General features: G+C 48.0%; 1 pseudogene; it reads right to left on the bottom strand.

The window, feature by feature from the left end:
• Positions 1–1193: 1193 nt before the first annotated feature.
• The window catches only part of LOC138249621 (zinc finger protein 585A-like), a 73894-nt pseudogene continuing 58336 nt past the window's right edge, over positions 1194–16751 (bottom strand).

Here is a 16751-nt window from a genome sequence, read left to right as displayed (position 1 = left end):
TCCTCAAAATTCAGTAAACCAGCTTCTTCATGAACACAAGGGCCTGCGGCTAAGACCTGATTCCAGGACGACTGTTAAGAAATCACAAAGGGTCTCGACAAGGTGTGCTTTAGTATTTCAAGAGACTATGCAAATGAGGGACTGCAAAAAAAAGAGACATTTGAAACATTAGCTGCAAGGACACTCTCATCTGTGCATATATCTATCATGATCAAATGAAACGTTTCTGTAAATCCAATAATAACTCCAAAATTTTATGTCCACGAATATTACTGAAGTATCTTGAAACAAAACGTTCGGGTTTAAGCATGGTTTAGGTACAGAGACTCATTTTAGTGTATAGATATGATTTCAATTAAATGCTGAGTTAGGCAGTGAAGTAGGTGCTCAGAGGGAATATCATATAAGAATTTTCTGTACACAGTGCTTATACAATACAGAATCTTGTATATATTGATAATGAAATGTTTAATCACTATCAGTTGCATCAGTCCTGTATTACAAAATCGGCATCATTCTGATTATCCACTTTTTCTTTATACATTCAGTATACCATTTGGTACAATGTCCATTGGCAATGTATTTTATGAGTAATCTCCATTTTTAAAGTTCTAATTTGTTTTTTTAAACCACTTCTGTTTATGTGTGTTGTATTAGTCTGATGTTGATGTTGCTATATTTCCTTGTAAATTCTACGAAACTTCCATTTTACTTTGGTTTGCTCTGTTTCTTAAATTGTTAGTTTTTGCTAGTTTGCGCATGCTACTGTTTTCGCTTTGTATCTTGAGGGATCTTTTGTTGGAACCATGAACTGCACATTGAATGGCTAAATGTAACTGTGAGCATGTCACTTACCCGTATCTCCCCAACCAGTAGAGTTGCCTGAACATTTAGGTCATTCTTGTTTTCTGTATTCTGATAAAATACAATGGTTTCCTGTAGGAATTTACATTTTCTTAATGCACGAGGCTCAGTCTGCTCTGTATCACCTGACACTTTTAAACTGACTTCTCAAATTAGGATTATTTACATAATCTCCCATGTGTGGGCATTCTGAGAGAGGACTATATTGCTGAAAAGTCCTATCATGCTGTCTCTCTACTGTTATATATCTGATATGTCATCAGATCTCTTACTTTGATTAAAGGCTTGATACACATAGCACATTTATATGTTTTCCCCTGTGTGGCTTCTCAAATTAAACAACGGGTGGCTCTTTTGCTTGAAGAATTGTCACAATCACAACACTTGTATGGTGTCTCGCCAGTGTGAATTCTTTGATGTACCATCAGCTTTGTCTTTGTAATGAAAGCCTTGTCACATTCTGAACATTTATGTGGCTTCTCCCCAGTGTGGATTCTCTGATGTACTGATAGATCACCCTTTCGCTTGAAAGTTTTGACACATTCAGTACATTTATATGGTTTCTCCCCTGTGTGGATTCTGTGATGAACTAATAGTTCAGACTTACTATTAACAGTCTTGTCACATTCTGCACATTTGTATGGTTTGTCTCCACTGTGATTCCTCTGATGTAGCAAGAGGTTACTTTTTTCCTTAAACATCTTGTCGCACTCAGAACATTTATATGGTGTCTCGCCGGTGTGAGAAAGTTGATGTAGCAGCAAATGCCTTTTTGTAATGAAAGACCTGTCACATTCAGAACATTTATAAGGTGTCTCCCCAGTGTGATTTCTCTAATGTACTGAAAGCCCACTCTTTTGCTTGAATGCCTTGTTACATTCAGAACATTTATACGGTTTCTCACCAGTGTGATTTTTCTCATGTAGCGATAACTCGCCCTTACTCTTAAAAGCATTATAACATTCAGAACATTTATATGGTTTTTCACCAGTGTGATTTCTTTGATGTAGCAGAAGCTCACTGTTTCTCCTAAAAGCCTTTTTACATTCAGTACATGTATATGGTTTCTCACCAGTGTGATTTCTTTGATGTATTATTAACAGTTGATTTGTAATGAAACACTTCTCACACTCACTACATTTAGATGGTTTCTCACCAGTGTGAGTTCTCTGGTGTCTCTTCAACTTTCCTTTTTGAATGAAAGCATAATTGCATTCAGAACATTTATATGGTTTTTCCCCAGTGTGAATTCTCTCATGTAACGATAATTCACTCTTTTGCTTGAAAGCCTTATCACATTCAGAGCATTTGTATGGCTTCTCACCAGTACGAGTTCGATGATGTATTATCAACTGTGTTTTTGTAATGAAAGCTTTCTCACATTCTGAACATGTATAAGGTTTCTCTCCAGTGTGATTTTTCTGATGTAATGAAAGCTCACTCTTTTGCCTGAAAGCCTTGGTACATTCAGAACATCTGAAAGGCTTCTCACCAGTGTGATTTCTCTGATGTAGCAAAAGGGTCTATGTTCTCTTATAAGCCTTTTGACATTGAGGACACATATATGGTTTCTCTCCAGTGTGAATTCTCTGATGTGATACTAGTTCACCTTTTTGACTGAAAGCCTTGTCACATTCAGAACATTCATATGGTTTCTCGCCAGTATGAGTTCGCTGATGTATCACCAGCTTTGTCTTTGTAATGAAGGTTTTGTCACACTGAGTACATTTATGTGACCTTGGTCCACTCTGAGATTTGTACTTTTGCAGAGACATCTGAGATGAAATGTCAAAAAATGTGAATAGTTTTTCTTCAGTATGGTTTTGTTTATCTACAATTAAATATTTCTTTCTAATAAAATTTATGGTATACTCTGTATATGTATTCGGTCTTAATATGTTGATGTCTCGCTGGTGTTCTTCCAGATGGGTATAAAAATCTTTGTCACAATTGAAGATTTTGTGTAGGCCCTCCATAATGTGCACAGTATGGTTAAGTATTTATCTCCTTGTAATTAAATCTTTGTGATACTGAGTATATGTAGCTTTTCCAGTGTCCGTCCAAGTTACTAGTTTCAAGGTAGGTCCATTTTGAATACATATATAAAACGGAAATTAACTGCTTTCGATTCTAAAATGTCAGCTCTACCGTAACAACTGCAACCAACACCAAGGTGAAAGTTGGGGGTGGGGTTATATTAGATGATGGCCACCAATCTCATTGCCTCGCTAAATTAGTCAAAGATCTTTACTGATTTGTTTATCAATGACAAGTTCTAAGATGAGGCTCTATTTGGACTACTCGTCCTGTCTCCATCCTGACTCTCCTCATCATTCTTGCTAGTATGAGGACAATGTAATAGTATTAGCTGGCTCTGTCTTCTCTGCAGGGCTTCAGCTCAGCAGTCCTTCTTCGTCTTAGGTTGCAGGAATCTATCTTCCTAGGTTCTGGGGGTCCCTAAATACTCAATTTAGGGGTGTGTTTAGGTCTGGGAGGTTAGTAGCCAATGGCTACTAGCCCTGAGGGTGGGGGGCACATCCCTAATCCTAATGGGGAAATCCTCCATCTGCAAGCTAGCCCAGGGGCTGTCATAGTGCTCAATGACTCCCATTTCCAGCATCTTGTGGACTTCCACTTTGATGCTTTCCTTAACTTTGCCAGACTGTCTGAACATTTTGTTTTTGACAGGCATGCTGTCTCCTGTGTCCACATCATGGGTACACAAGTATGTCTGACCAGGGGTTAGGGAAAAGAACTCATCAAACTGTTCTAAGACTTTCCTACAGTCAGATTGCTGTTGGCCAGAGAGGGTGTCTGAATACATCACTCCATATACTGAGCCATCTTTAGGGTCTGTGGAGAGGAGATCAGGGAGAGGTTCACTCTCAGCTTCCTGGTCCTCATCTGTTATCATCAACAGATTCACATCTGCCCTGTCATGAAAGAGTTTGAGGCGGTTCACATGGATCACCCTTTTGGGGGTCCTGCTAGTGCCTAGGTCTACCAGGTAGGTGACCTGACTCTTTCTCTCTAGCACTGTGTAAGGGCCACTCAATCTGTCCTGAAGTGCCCTGGGAGCCACAGGCTCCAGAACCCAGACTTTCTGCCCTGGCTGAAATTCAACCATAGTAGCCTTTTGGTCATACCACATCTTCTGGAGTTGTTGGCTGGCCTCAAGGTTTTTGCTTGCCTTTTCCATGTACTCTGCCATCCTGGAACGTAGGCCTAGTACTTAGTCCACTATATCTTGTTTAGACTCATGAAGAGGTCTCTCCCAGCCTTCTTTTACAAGAGCTAGTGGTCCCCTGACAGGATGGCCAAACAGAAGTTCAAAGGGGGAAAACCCTACTCCCTTCTGAGGCACCTCTCTGTAGGCGAAAAGCAGACATGGCAAGAGGACATCCCATCTCCTTTTGAGTTTTTCAGGGAGCCCCATGATCATGCCTTTCAATGTCTTGTTAAATCTTTCTCAAGACCATTGGTTTGTGGATGGTATGGTGAAATGCCCAGCAAGTGGAATATCATGAACTAAGGTCAGAATGAACTTCCTAAACTCCTGAGGTACTACCACTCTCCTAGTGGCACCAGGTTTGGGATCTCTTGCCTCAGTGTAGAGGAGTCCATCTTCCCAGTAGACTCTATGGCCCTCATTCCGACATTGGCCGGCGGCGGTCGCCGCCGGCCTGTCGGGGGCCGCCAGAATACCGTTCCGCGGTCGAAAGACCGCGGCGGTGATTCTGACTTTCCCGCTGGGCTGGCGGGCGGCCGCCTTCAGGCCGCCCGCCAGCCCAGCGGGAAAGAGGCTTCCACGATGAAGCCGGCTCGGAATCGAGCCGGCGGAGTGGAAGCTGTGCGACGGGTGCAGTTGCACCCGTCGCGTATTTCACTGTCTGCAAAGCAGACAGTGAAATACATTTAGGGGCCCTCTTACGGGGGCCCCTGCAGTGCCCATGCCAGTGGCATGGGCACTGCAGGGGCCCCCAGGGGCCCCGCGACCCCCCCTACCGCCATCCGGTTCCCGGCGGGAGAACCGCCGGGAACTGGATGGCGGTAGGGGGGGGCGGAATCCCCTCGGCGGCGCAGCTAGCTGCGCCGCCTTGGAGGATTCCTATGGGCGGCGGTACACTGGCGGGAGACCGCCAGTGTTGCCGGTCCGACCGCGGCTTTACCGCCGCGGTCGGAATGCCCATTGGAGCACCGCCGGCCTGTCGGCGGTGCTCCCGCGGTCCTCCACCCTGGCGGTTTGAAACCGCCAGGGTCGGAATGAGGGCCTATGTGTTCCAGTGATTTTTCCTTTGGTCTCTTCAGCAGCTTGCTGCCTAAGGCCTTCAAGAGAGGGACATGTTTCTTGTCCCTTACACAACTGTTCCCTTGTGGGTCCCCCTGGGCCTAAGAGTTCAACCTGATAAGGTTCCAACTCCATGGGCTCAGTTCCCTCAGAGGGCAGAACGTCTTCCTGGGAAGAGAGGTTCCCTTTCTGTTATTGTGTTGAAGCTGGTTCCCCAGTCCTCTTTCCTTTCCTCTTGGAGGGTTGGGCCATTATTCTAGGCTCCAAAACCACTTTTTCACCCTGAACCTTGCACTGTGCCCTTGTCTTGACACACACCAGTTCAGGGATACCCAGCATGACTGCATGGGTTTTGAGTTCTACCTCAGCCCATGCTGAGGACTCCAGGTAATTTCCAAGCAAACAGTCTACAGGGATAATTGAGGAGACACTACCTGTTTCAGGCCATTGACCCCTCCCCACTCTAAAGTTACCATAGCCATGGGATGTACTTTAGTCTGATTGTCAGCGTTGGTGACTGGATAAGTTTGTCCAGTCAGGTATTGCCCTGGGGAAACCAGTTTCTCTGTCACCATGGTGACACTGGCACCTGTATCCCTCAGGCCTTCTACACTAATCCCATTAATTAAGAGTTGCTGCCTGTATTTTTGCATATAAGGGGGCCAGGCAGCAAGTGTGGCTAAGTCCACCCCACCCTCAGAGACTAATGTAGCTTCAGTGTGCACCCTAATTTGCTCTGGGCACACTGTTGATCCCACCTGGAGACTGGCTATTCCAGTGCTAACTGGAGTAGAGTTTGAAGTGGAACCTTTCTTGGGACAGGCCTTGTCTCCCGCTTGGTGTCCCTGCTGATTACAGCTACGACACCAGGCCTTTTTTGGATCAAAGTTTTTACCCTTGTACCCAAAATTGGATTGTGAAGAGGCTTTGGACCCTCCCTCCTGAACAGGTTCTTTGGGCCCTATAGAAGACTCTTTACTTTTACCCTTGGATGTCTCAACACTCTTCACCTGGGGAGTCTTTGTGACCCCTTTCTTTTGGTCACCCCCCTGTGGAAGTCTTGGTCACCCTAGTCTTGGCCCAATGGTCCGCCTTCTTTCCCAATTCTTGGGGAGAAATTGGTCCTAGGTCTACCCGATGCTGATGCAGTTTATCATTGAAACAATTACTTAACAGGTGTTCTTTCATAAACAGATTGTACAGCCCATCATAATCATTTACACCACTGCCATTAATCCAACCATCCAATGTTTTGACTGAGAAGTCAAGAAAATCAACCCAGATCTGGCTTGAGGATTTTGGAGCCCCCCTGAACCTAATCCTGTACTCCTCAGTTGAGAATCCAAAGCCCTCAATCAGGGGAGCCTTCATGAGGTCATAGGATTCTGCATCTTTTCCAGAGAGTGTGAGGAGTCTATCCCTACAATTTCCAGTGAACATTTCCCAAAGGAGAGCACCCCAGTAAGATTTGTTTACTTTTCTGGTTGCACAAGCCCTCTCAAAAGCTGTGAACCATTTGGTGGTCATCACCATCTTCATATTTAGTTACAATCCCTTTGGGGATTTGTAGCATGTCAGGAGAATCTCTGGCCCTATTTATATTGCTGCCACCATTGATGGGACCTAAGCCCATCTCTTGTCTTTCCCTTTCTATGGTTAGGATCTGTCTTTCCAAAGCCAATCTTTTGGCCAACCTGGCTAGCAGAAGGTCATCTTCATTGAGGCTGTCCTCAATGCTTCCAGAGTTGGTGGACTCTCCTGTGAGAGAAGCAGCATCTCTGACTATCACATTTGGAGTCAGGGTTGGAGAAACCCTGGTCTCCCTATCTAGGGTGGAGGTGGGAGTTCCTCCAACTCACTAGTGTCCCCCTCTGTGAGGGCATCATCAGAGGGGTTGTTTTTAGCAAACTCTGCCAAGAGCTCCTGGAGCTGTACTTTGGTAGGGTTTGAACCAGTTTTTATCTTTTTGATTTTACAGAGAGACCTTAACTCTGACATCCTAAGATGCAGGTAAGGGTGAGGTTGAGTTCCATCACTAACTCTTCTGTAGACATTTTGTTTCTAAAAGTTGGAATACTTTTTAAGAATCTAAAACTATCTCTAGAACTTAATTCAAACTTTTACAAAACTTTTAAACTCTAAAAAGAAATGCTAACAGGGACTAACACAAGGCCCTACCCGGACTTTTAAAAATTTAGAAAAATAGCTCAAACTTCAAAGATCAGTTTCTAATGACAATTTTTGGAATTTAGTTGTGTGATCAGGTATTGGCTGAGTAGTCCAGCAAATGCAAAGTCTTGTATCCCACCGCTGACCAACCAATGTAGGAAGTTGGCTCTGTATATACTATTTCAAAGTAAGAAATAGCATGCACAGAGTCCAAGGGTTCCCCTTAGAAGTAAGATAGTGGCAAAAAGAGATAATTCTAATGCTCTATTTTGTGGTAGTGTGGTCAAGCAGTAGGCTTATCAGAGGGTAGTGTTAAGCATTTGTTGTACACACACAGGTAATAAATGAGGAACACACACTCAAAGACAATTCCAGGCCGATAGGTTTTTATATAGAAAAATCAATTTTCTTAGTTTATTTTAAGAACCACAGGTTCAAAGTTTACAAACAATACTTTAAATGAAAGGTATTTCACTCAGGTATCTTAGGAACTTTGAATCAACACAATATCATGTACAGTTTTGACAAAAATGGCAATAAGCTATTTTAAAACTAGACACAGTGCAATTTTCGACAGTTCCTGGGGGGGGTAAGTATTGGTTAGTTTTGCAGGTAAGTAAACCATCTACAGGGTTCAAAGTTGGGTCCCAAGTAGCCCACCGTTGGGGGTTCAGGGCAACCCCAAAGTTACCACACCAGCAGCTCAGGGCCGGCCAGGTGCAGAGGTCAAAGTGGTGCCTAAAACGCATAGGCTTCAATGGAGAAGGGGGTGCCCAGGTTCCAGTCTGCCAGCAGGTAAGTACCAGCGACTTCGGAGGGCAGACCAAGGGGGTTTGGTAGGGCACCAGGGGGGGACACAAGTCAGCACAAAAAGTACACCCTCAGCGGCACAGGGGCGACCGGGTGCAGAGTGCAAACAGGTGTCAGGTTTGCAATTTGTTTCAATGTGAAACCCAGGGGTCTCTTCAGCGATGCAGGCAGGCAAGGGGGGGGCTCCTTGGGGTAGCCACCACCTGGGCAAGGGAGAGGGCCACCTGGGGGTCGCTTCTGCACTGGAGGTTGGATCCTTCAGGTCCTGGGGGCTGCGGGTGCAGTGTCTTTACCAGGCGTCAGGTTCTTTGAAGCAGGCAGTCGCGGTCAGGGGGAGCCTCTGGATTCCCTCTTCAGGCGTCACTGTGGGGGCTCAGGGGGGTCAACTCTGGCTACTCACAGGATCGCTGTCGCCGGGGAGTCCTCCCTGTAGTGTTGTTTCTCTGCAGGTCGAGACGAGGCGTCGGGTGCAGAGTGGAAAGTCTCACGCTTCCTGAGGGAAACGTGGAGTCCTTTAAAAGTTGTTTCCTTGTTGCAAGTTTCAGTCTTTGTGGAACAGGGCCGCTGTCCTCTGGAGTTCTTAGTCATTTTAGATGCAGGCTAGTCCTCTGAAGCTTCAGAGGTCGCTGGATCATGGGGTACATGTCGCTGTTTCAATTTTTCTTGAATTGGGGAGATAGGCCGGTAGGGCTGGGGCCAAAGCAGTTGGTGTCTCCGTCTTCTCTGCAGGGCTTCAGGTCAGCAGTCCTACTTCGTCTTAGGTTGCAGGAATCTATCTTCCTAGGTTCTGGGGGCCCCTAAATACTCAATTTAGGGCTGTGTTTAGGTCTGGGAGGTTAGTAGCCAATGGCTACTAGCCCTGAGGGTGGCTACACCCTCTTTGTGCCTCCTCCCTGAGGGTAGGGGGGCACATCCCTAATCCTATTGGAGGAATCCTCCATCTGCAAGATGGAGGATTTCTAAAAGTCAGAGTCACCTCAGCTCAGGACACCTTAGGGGTTGTCCTGACTGGCCAGTGACTCCTCCTTGTTTTTCTCATGATCTCCTCTGGCCTTGCCGCCAAAAGTGGGGCCGTGGCCGGAGGGGTGGGCATCTCCACTAGCTGGGATGCCCTGTGGCGCTGTAACAAAGGGGGTGAGCCTTTGAGGCTCACCGCCAGGTGTTACAGTTCCTGCAGGGGGAGGTGAGAAGCACCTCCACCCCGTGCAGGCTTTGTTCCTGGCCACAGAGTGACTAAGGCACTCTCCCCATGTGGCCAGCAACATGTCTGGTGTGTGGCAGGCTGGCAGAAACTAGTCAGCCAACACTGGTAGTCGGGTATGTTTTCAGGGGGCATCTCTAAAATGCCCTATGGGTGTATTTTACAATAAAATGTACACTGGCATCAGTGTGCATTTATTGTGCTGAGAAGTTTGATACCAAACTTCACAGTTTTCAGTGTAGCCATTATGGTGCTGTGGAGTTCGTGCATGACAGACTCCCAGGCCATATACTCGTATGGCTACCCTGCACTTACAATGTCTAAGGTTTTGCTTAGACACTGTAGGGGCATAGTGCTCATGCACCTATGCCCTCACCTATGGTATAGTGCACCCTGCCTTAGGGCTGTAAGGCCTGCTAGAGGGGTGACTTATCTATGCCATGGGCAGTGTGAGGTTGGCATGGCACCCTGAGGGGAGTGACATGTCGACTTAGTCATTTTCTCCCCACCAGCACAACAAGCTGGCAAGCAGTGTGTCTGTGCTGAGTGAGGAGTCCCTAGGGTGGCATAAGACATGCTGTAGCCCTTAGAGACCTTCCCTGGCATCAGGGCCCTTGGTACCAGGGCTACCAGTTACAAGGGACTTACCTGGAGGTCAGGGTGTGCCAATTGTGGAGACAAAGGTGCAGTTTTAGGGAAAGAACACTGGAGCTGGGGCCTGGTTAGCAGGCCTCAGCACACTTTCAAATCATAACTTGGCATCAGCAAAGGCAGAAAGTCAGGGGGTAACCATGCCAAGGAGGCATTTCCTTACAATCACAATAGCATGTCCAGTTTTGACAAAAATGGCAATAAGCTATTTTAAAACTGGGCACAGTTCAAAAATCAACAGTTCCTGGGGGAGGTAAGTAATTGTTAAGTTCACGGGTAGGTAAAACACTTACAGGGTTCAAAGTTGGGTCCAAGGTAGCCCACCATTGGGGGTTCATGGCAACCCCAAAGTTACCACACCAGCAGCTCAGGGCCGGTCAGGTGCAGAGGTCAAAGTGGTGCCCAAAACACATAGGCGGCAATGGAAATAGAGGTGCCCTGGTTCCAGTCTGCCAGCAGGTAAGTACCCGCGTCCTCGGAGGGCAGACCAGGGGAGTTTTTTAGGGCACCGGGGGGGACACAAGTAGGCACAGAAAGTACACCCTCAGCAGCACAGGGGCGGCCGGGTGCAGAGTGCAAACAGGCGATGGGTTTCAGATAGGAATCAATAGGGAGACCCGGGAGTCTCTTCAACGATGCAGGCAGGCACAGGGGGGGGGCTCCTCTGGGTAGCCACCACCTGGGCTAGGCAGAGGGTCACCTGGGGGTCGCTCCTGCACTGGATTTCGGTTCCTTCAGGTCCTGGGGGCTGCGGGTGCAGTGCTGGTTCCAGGCATCGGGTTCCTTGTTACAGGCAGTCGCAGTCAGGGGGAGCCTCTGGATTCCCTCTGCAGGCGTCGCTGTGGGGGCTCAGAGGGGTCAACTCTGGCTACTCACGGGCTCATAGTTGCCGGGGAGTCCTCCCTGTAGTGTTAGCTTTCCACAGGTCGAGCCGGGGGCATCGGGTGCAGAGTGGAAAGTATCACGCTTCCGGCGGGAAACATGGGGTCTTTAAAGTTGCTTCTTTGTTGCAGAAAGTTGCAGTTTCATGAACATGGCCGCTGTTCTCGGGAGCTTCTTGGTCCTTTAGATGCAGGGTAGTCCTCTGAGGAATCTGAGGTCGCTGGACCCTGTTGGATGCGTTGCTGTTGCAGTTTTCTTCGAAGTAGGGAGACAGGCCGGTGGGGCTGGGGCCAAATCAGTTGTCGTCTCCGTCTTCACTGCAGGGCATCAGGTCAGCAGTCCTTCTTCTTTTTTAGGTTGCAAGAATCTATCTTCCTTGGTTCTGGGGGCCCTTAAATACTGAATTTAGGGGTGTGTTTAGGTCTGGGAGGGCAGTAGCCTATGGCTACTGGCCCTGAGGGTGGCTACACCCTCTTTGTGCCTCCTCCCTGTGGGGAGGGGGCAATTCCCTAATCCTATTGGGGGAATCCTCCTTCTACAAGATGGAGGATTTCTAAAATTAAGAGTCACCTCAGCTCAGGACACCTTAGGGTCTGTCCTGACTGGGGGGTGACTCCTCCTTGTTTTCCTCATTATCTCCTCCAGCCTTGCCGCCAAAAGTGGGGGCAGTGGCCGGAGGGGCGGGCATCTCCACTAGCTGGGATGCCCTGTGGCACTGTAACAAAGGGGGTGAGCCTTTGAGGCTCACCGCCAGGTGTTACAGTTCCTGCAGGGGGAGGTGAGAAGCACCTCCACCCAGTACAGGCTTTGTTTCTGGCCACAGAGTGACAAAGGCACTCTCCCCATGTGGCCAGCAACATGTCTGGTGTGTGGCAGGCTGGCAGAAACTAGTCAGCCCACACTGGAATTCGGGTATGTTTTCAGGGGGCATCTCTAAGATGTCCTCTGGGTGTATTTTACAATAAAGTGCAAACTGGCATCAGGGTGCATTTATTGTGCTGAGAAGTTTGATACCAAACTTCCCAGTTTTCAGTGTAGCCATTATGGTGCTGTGGAGTTCGTGTTTGACAGACTCCCAGACCATATACTCTTATGGCTACCATGCACTTACAATGTCTGAGGTTTTGCTTAGACACTGTAGGGGCATAGTGCTCATGCACATATGCCCTCACCTGTGGTATAGTGCACCCTGCCTTAGGGCTCTAAGGCCTGCTAGAGCGGTGACTTACCTATGCCACAGGCAGTGTGAGGTTTGCATGGCACTCTGAGGGGAGTGCCATGTTGACTTAGTAATTTTCTCCCCACCAGCACATACAAGCTGGCAAGCAGTGTGTATGTGCTGAGTGAGGGGTCCCTAGGGTGGCATAAGACATGCTGCAGCCCTTGGAGACCTTCCCTGGCATCAGGACCCTTGGTACCAGGGGTACCAGTTACAAGGGACTTATCTGAGTGCCAGGGTTGTGCCAATTGTGGAGACAAAGGTACAGTTTAGGGAAAGAACACTGGTGCTGGGGCCTGGTTAGCAGGGTCCCAGCACACTTTCGATTCATAACTTAGCATCAGCAAAGGCAAAAAGTCAGGGGGTAACCATGCCAAGGAGGCATTTCCTTACACCCTATAACTGCGCATGCGTGGGAAACGAACAGCGCCCGGCGAAATATCGACATTTGGGAACAGAAACAGGAGAATGGAATTGATTATATCTACACATGCGCGGAGTAAAGATACAACTCATTAGCGCATGCGCAGAACAATTATGTACCAACAGGCGCAGAGGATGATGGACCTGATGGACCATGCGCAGGAGAGCGACAACCCAGCCTGCGCATGCGTGTGGCAGCGGCCTGCTCAGAATGAAGCCACATCTCGTTACGCGGAAAAGACACGTGCTTTTCTTTTAATAGTTTTTATGCGTGAGCTTTCTGTGAGCACGCAGTTACTGCTTAAAGTACAGCAGTACCCAGAGCAGTCTCTCCTCATAGGGTGTAGAGGTCTCAGACTAGTCTCCAGGGGGCCAGTGATCAATACAAATATTGACAAGTGTAGGTCGCGAAAAACATATTCTGGATGGGGTTGCAACCTTTCCAAGAGAAATATATCGGCCATTTCTTGTTGCTTTAAGAGTCTGCAAAGGCCCGGACATGATACTATATAGGGTTTTAAACACAATCGTATGCTTATGCATTTGCAACATGACTTTTCTTTATTTACTTTAATGATTAAGGCTTGTTACCTCAGCTCTAGAACACATTTAAGAGTACTTTCTATTAATATTTGCTTTTTAAATTAGGGACAGATACAGGCAAAAAACCACTAGCATTAGGTGATTTTTATTATTTTTATACTGGCCAGTTGGTACTGCGTGTAGAAAACTGGCCAGGTGGCAAGCCCAGTCATGAAAGGCACATTGTGGGCAGGGTTACCAGTTCTCTGTTATAAACATAGTCACCACAAGAGAATATAACAGGTTGCAACCTTTTCAAGTGAAAAATACCGGCCATTTGTTGTTGCTTTAAGAATCTGCAAAGGCCCGGGTATGATACTAAATAGGACTTCCAACAAAATTGTGTGTTTTTCTTTTGTAACATGACTTTCCTGCTTTTGTTTACTCTTAGTATTAGTCATGGATCATCACCACAGCTCTAGAGCCAGGGCCCCAGTGCTCATAAGTGTGCCCTGTATGTGTTACCTGTGTTATGACTAACTGTCTCACTGAGGCTCTGCTAACCAGAACCATCGTGGTTATGCTCTTTCTGCTTTCCAAATTGTCGCTAACAGGCTAGTGACCAATTTCAGCAATTCACATTGGCATACTGGAACACCCTTATAATTCCCTAGTATATGGTACTAAGGTACCCAGGGTATTGGGGTTCCAGGAGATCCCTATGGGCTGCAGCATTTCTTTTGCCACCCATAGGGAGCTCTGACAATACTTACACAGGCCTGCCACTGCAGCCTGAGTGAAATAACGTCCACGTTATTTCACAGCCATTTACCACTGCACTTAATTAACTTATACGTCACCTATATGTCTAACCTTCACCTGGTGAAGGTTGGGTGCAAAGTTACTTAGTTTGTGGGCACCCTGGCACTAGCCAAGGTGCCCCCACATTGTTCAGGGCAAATTCCCCGGACTTTGTGAGTGCGGGGACACCATTTCACACGCGCACTATACATAGGTCACTACCTATGTATAGCGTCACAATGGTAACTCCGAACATGGCCATGTAACATGTCTAAGATCATGGAATTGTCACCCCAATGCCATTCTGGGGAGACAATTCCATGATCCCCCGAGTCTCTAGCACAGACCTGGGTACTGCCAAACTACCTTTCCCGGGGTTTCACTGCAGCTGCTGCTGCTGCCAACCCCTCAGACAGGTTTCTGCCCTCCTGGGGTCCAGCCAGGCTTGGCCCAGGAAGGCAGAACAAAGGACTTCCTCAGAGAGAGGGTGTTACACCCTCTCCCTTTGGAAAAAGGTGTCGGGGCTGGGGAGGAGTAGCCTCCCCCAGCCTCTGGAAATGCTTTGATGGGCACAGATGGTGCCCATCTCTGCATAAGCCAGTCTACACCGGTTCAGGGATCCCCCAGCCCTGCTCTGGCGTGAAACTGGACAAAGGAAAGGGGAGTGACCACTCCCCTCACCTGCACCTCCCAGAGGAGGTGCCCAGAGTTCCTCCAGCGTTCCCCAGACCTCTGCCATCTTGGATTCAGAGGTGTGCTGGCACACTGGACTGCTCTGAGTGGCCAGGGCCAGCAGGTGACGTCAGAGACTCCTTCTGAGAGGCTCTTACCTGTGTTACTAGCCTATCCTCCTTCCTAGGTAGCCAAACCTCCTTTTCTGGCTATTTAGGGTCTCTGCTTTGGGGAATTCTTCAGATACCGAATGCAAGAGCTCACCAGAGTTCCTCTGCACTTCTCTCTTCACCTTCTGCCAAAGGATCGACCGCTGACTGCTCAGGATGCCTGCAAAACTGCAACAAAGTAGCAAAGACGACTACTGCAACCTTGTATCGCTTCATCCTGCCGGCTTTCTCGCCTGTTTCCTGGTGGTGCATGCTCTGGGGGTAGCCTGCCTCCTTCTTGCACCAGGAGCTCTGAAGAAATCTCCTGTGGGTCGATGGAATCTTCCCCCTGCAACCGCAGGCAACAAAAGACTGCATCACCGGTCCTCTGGGTCCCCTCTCAGCACGACGAGCGTGGTCCCTGGAACTCAGCAACTCTGTCCAAGTGACTCCCACAGTCCAGTGACTCTTCAGCCCAAGTTTGGTGGAGGTAAGTCCTTGCCTCCCCAAGCTAGACTGCATTGCTGGGTACTGCGTGATTTGCAGCTGCCCTGGCTCCTGTGCACTCTTCCAAGATTTCCTTCGTGCACAGCCAAGCCTGGGTCCCGACACTCTAACCTGCAGTGCACAACCTTCTGAGTTGTCCTCCGGCGTCGTGGGACTCCCTTTTCTGACTTCAGGTGGACTCCGGTTCACTCCTCTTCCAAGTGCTTGTTCCAGTACCTCTGCGGGTGCTGCCTGCTTCTGTGAGGGCACCCTGACTTGCTGGGCGCCCCCTCTGTCTCCTCATCCAAGTGGCGACATCCTGGTCCCTCCTGGGCCACAGCAGCAACCAAAAACCCTAACCGCGACCCTTGCAGCTAGCAAGGCTTGTTTGCGGTCTTTCTGCGTGGGAACACCTCTGCAAGCTTCTTCACGACGTGGGACATCCATTCTCCAAAGGGGAAGTTCCTAGTCCTCTTCGTTCTTGCAGATACCAAAGCTTCTTCCATCCTGTGGCAGCTTCTTTGCACCCTCAGCTAGCATTTCCTGGGCATCTGCACACTCTCGACATTGTCGCAACTCTTGGACTTGGTCCCCTTGTTTCACAGGTACTCAGGTCCAGAAATCCACTGTTGTTGCTTTGCTGGTGTTGGTCTTCCTTGCAGAAACCCCCTATCACGACTTCTGCACTCTCTGGGGGTTATAGGTGCACTTTACACCTACTTCTCAGGGTCTTGGGGTGGGCTATTTTTCTAACCCTCACTGTTTTCTTACAGTCCCAGCGACCCTCTACAAGCTCACATAGGTTTGGGGTCCATTTGTGGTTCGCATTTCACTTTTGGAGTATATGGTTTGTGTTGCCCCTATACCTATGTGCTCCTATTGCAATCTATTGTAACTTTACACTGCTTGCATTACTTCCTTTTGCTATTACTGCATATTTTTAGTATTGTGTACATATATCTTGTGTATATTTGGCATCCTTATACTGAGGGTACTCACTGAGATACTTTTGGCATATTGTCATAAAAATAAAGTACCTTTATTTTTAGTATATCTGTGTACTGTGTTTTCTTATTATATTGTGCATGTGACACCAGTGGTATAGTAGGAGCTTTGCATGTCTCCTAGTTCAGCCTAAGCTGCTCTGCTATAGCTACCTTCTATCAGCCTAAGCTACTAGAAACACCTCTTCTGCACTAATAAGGGATAACTGGACCTGGTACAGAGTGTAAGTACCCCTTGGTACCCACTACAAGCCAGGCCAGCCTCCTACACATTCACACACACACACACACAACCTTGCCTGAACTACAACATGCCCAGTGGCATGGTGGAGAAGTGTGGCTCAATGGTTAGAGCGGCAGACCCTGATGCAGAAATCTGGCCCGGGACCAGGGTTCAATTCCTTCCTTGGCGGGTCTTGGGCTCAATTTCCTCGGACCTGATAATTCTCGCATCGGTGCCTAATCTAATTCATGGGTCCCACTCTGTAACTCTGGGCAATAGCTTGCTTAATCTCCACAACGGCCCCAACAGCGCTGGGATGCCTGGCTTCACCTTGGAGGTTGCCCAGGAGTGGGCACCTCACAGGGAAAAGCCAGGAGGGGTTCCACA

This window comes from Pleurodeles waltl, chromosome 8 (genome assembly GCF_031143425.1).
Source record: "Pleurodeles waltl isolate 20211129_DDA chromosome 8, aPleWal1.hap1.20221129, whole genome shotgun sequence".
NCBI lineage: Eukaryota > Metazoa > Chordata > Amphibia > Caudata > Salamandridae > Pleurodeles > Pleurodeles waltl.
Note: the sequence above shows the minus strand (reverse complement) of the source record. Positions and strands in the feature narration are given on the sequence as shown.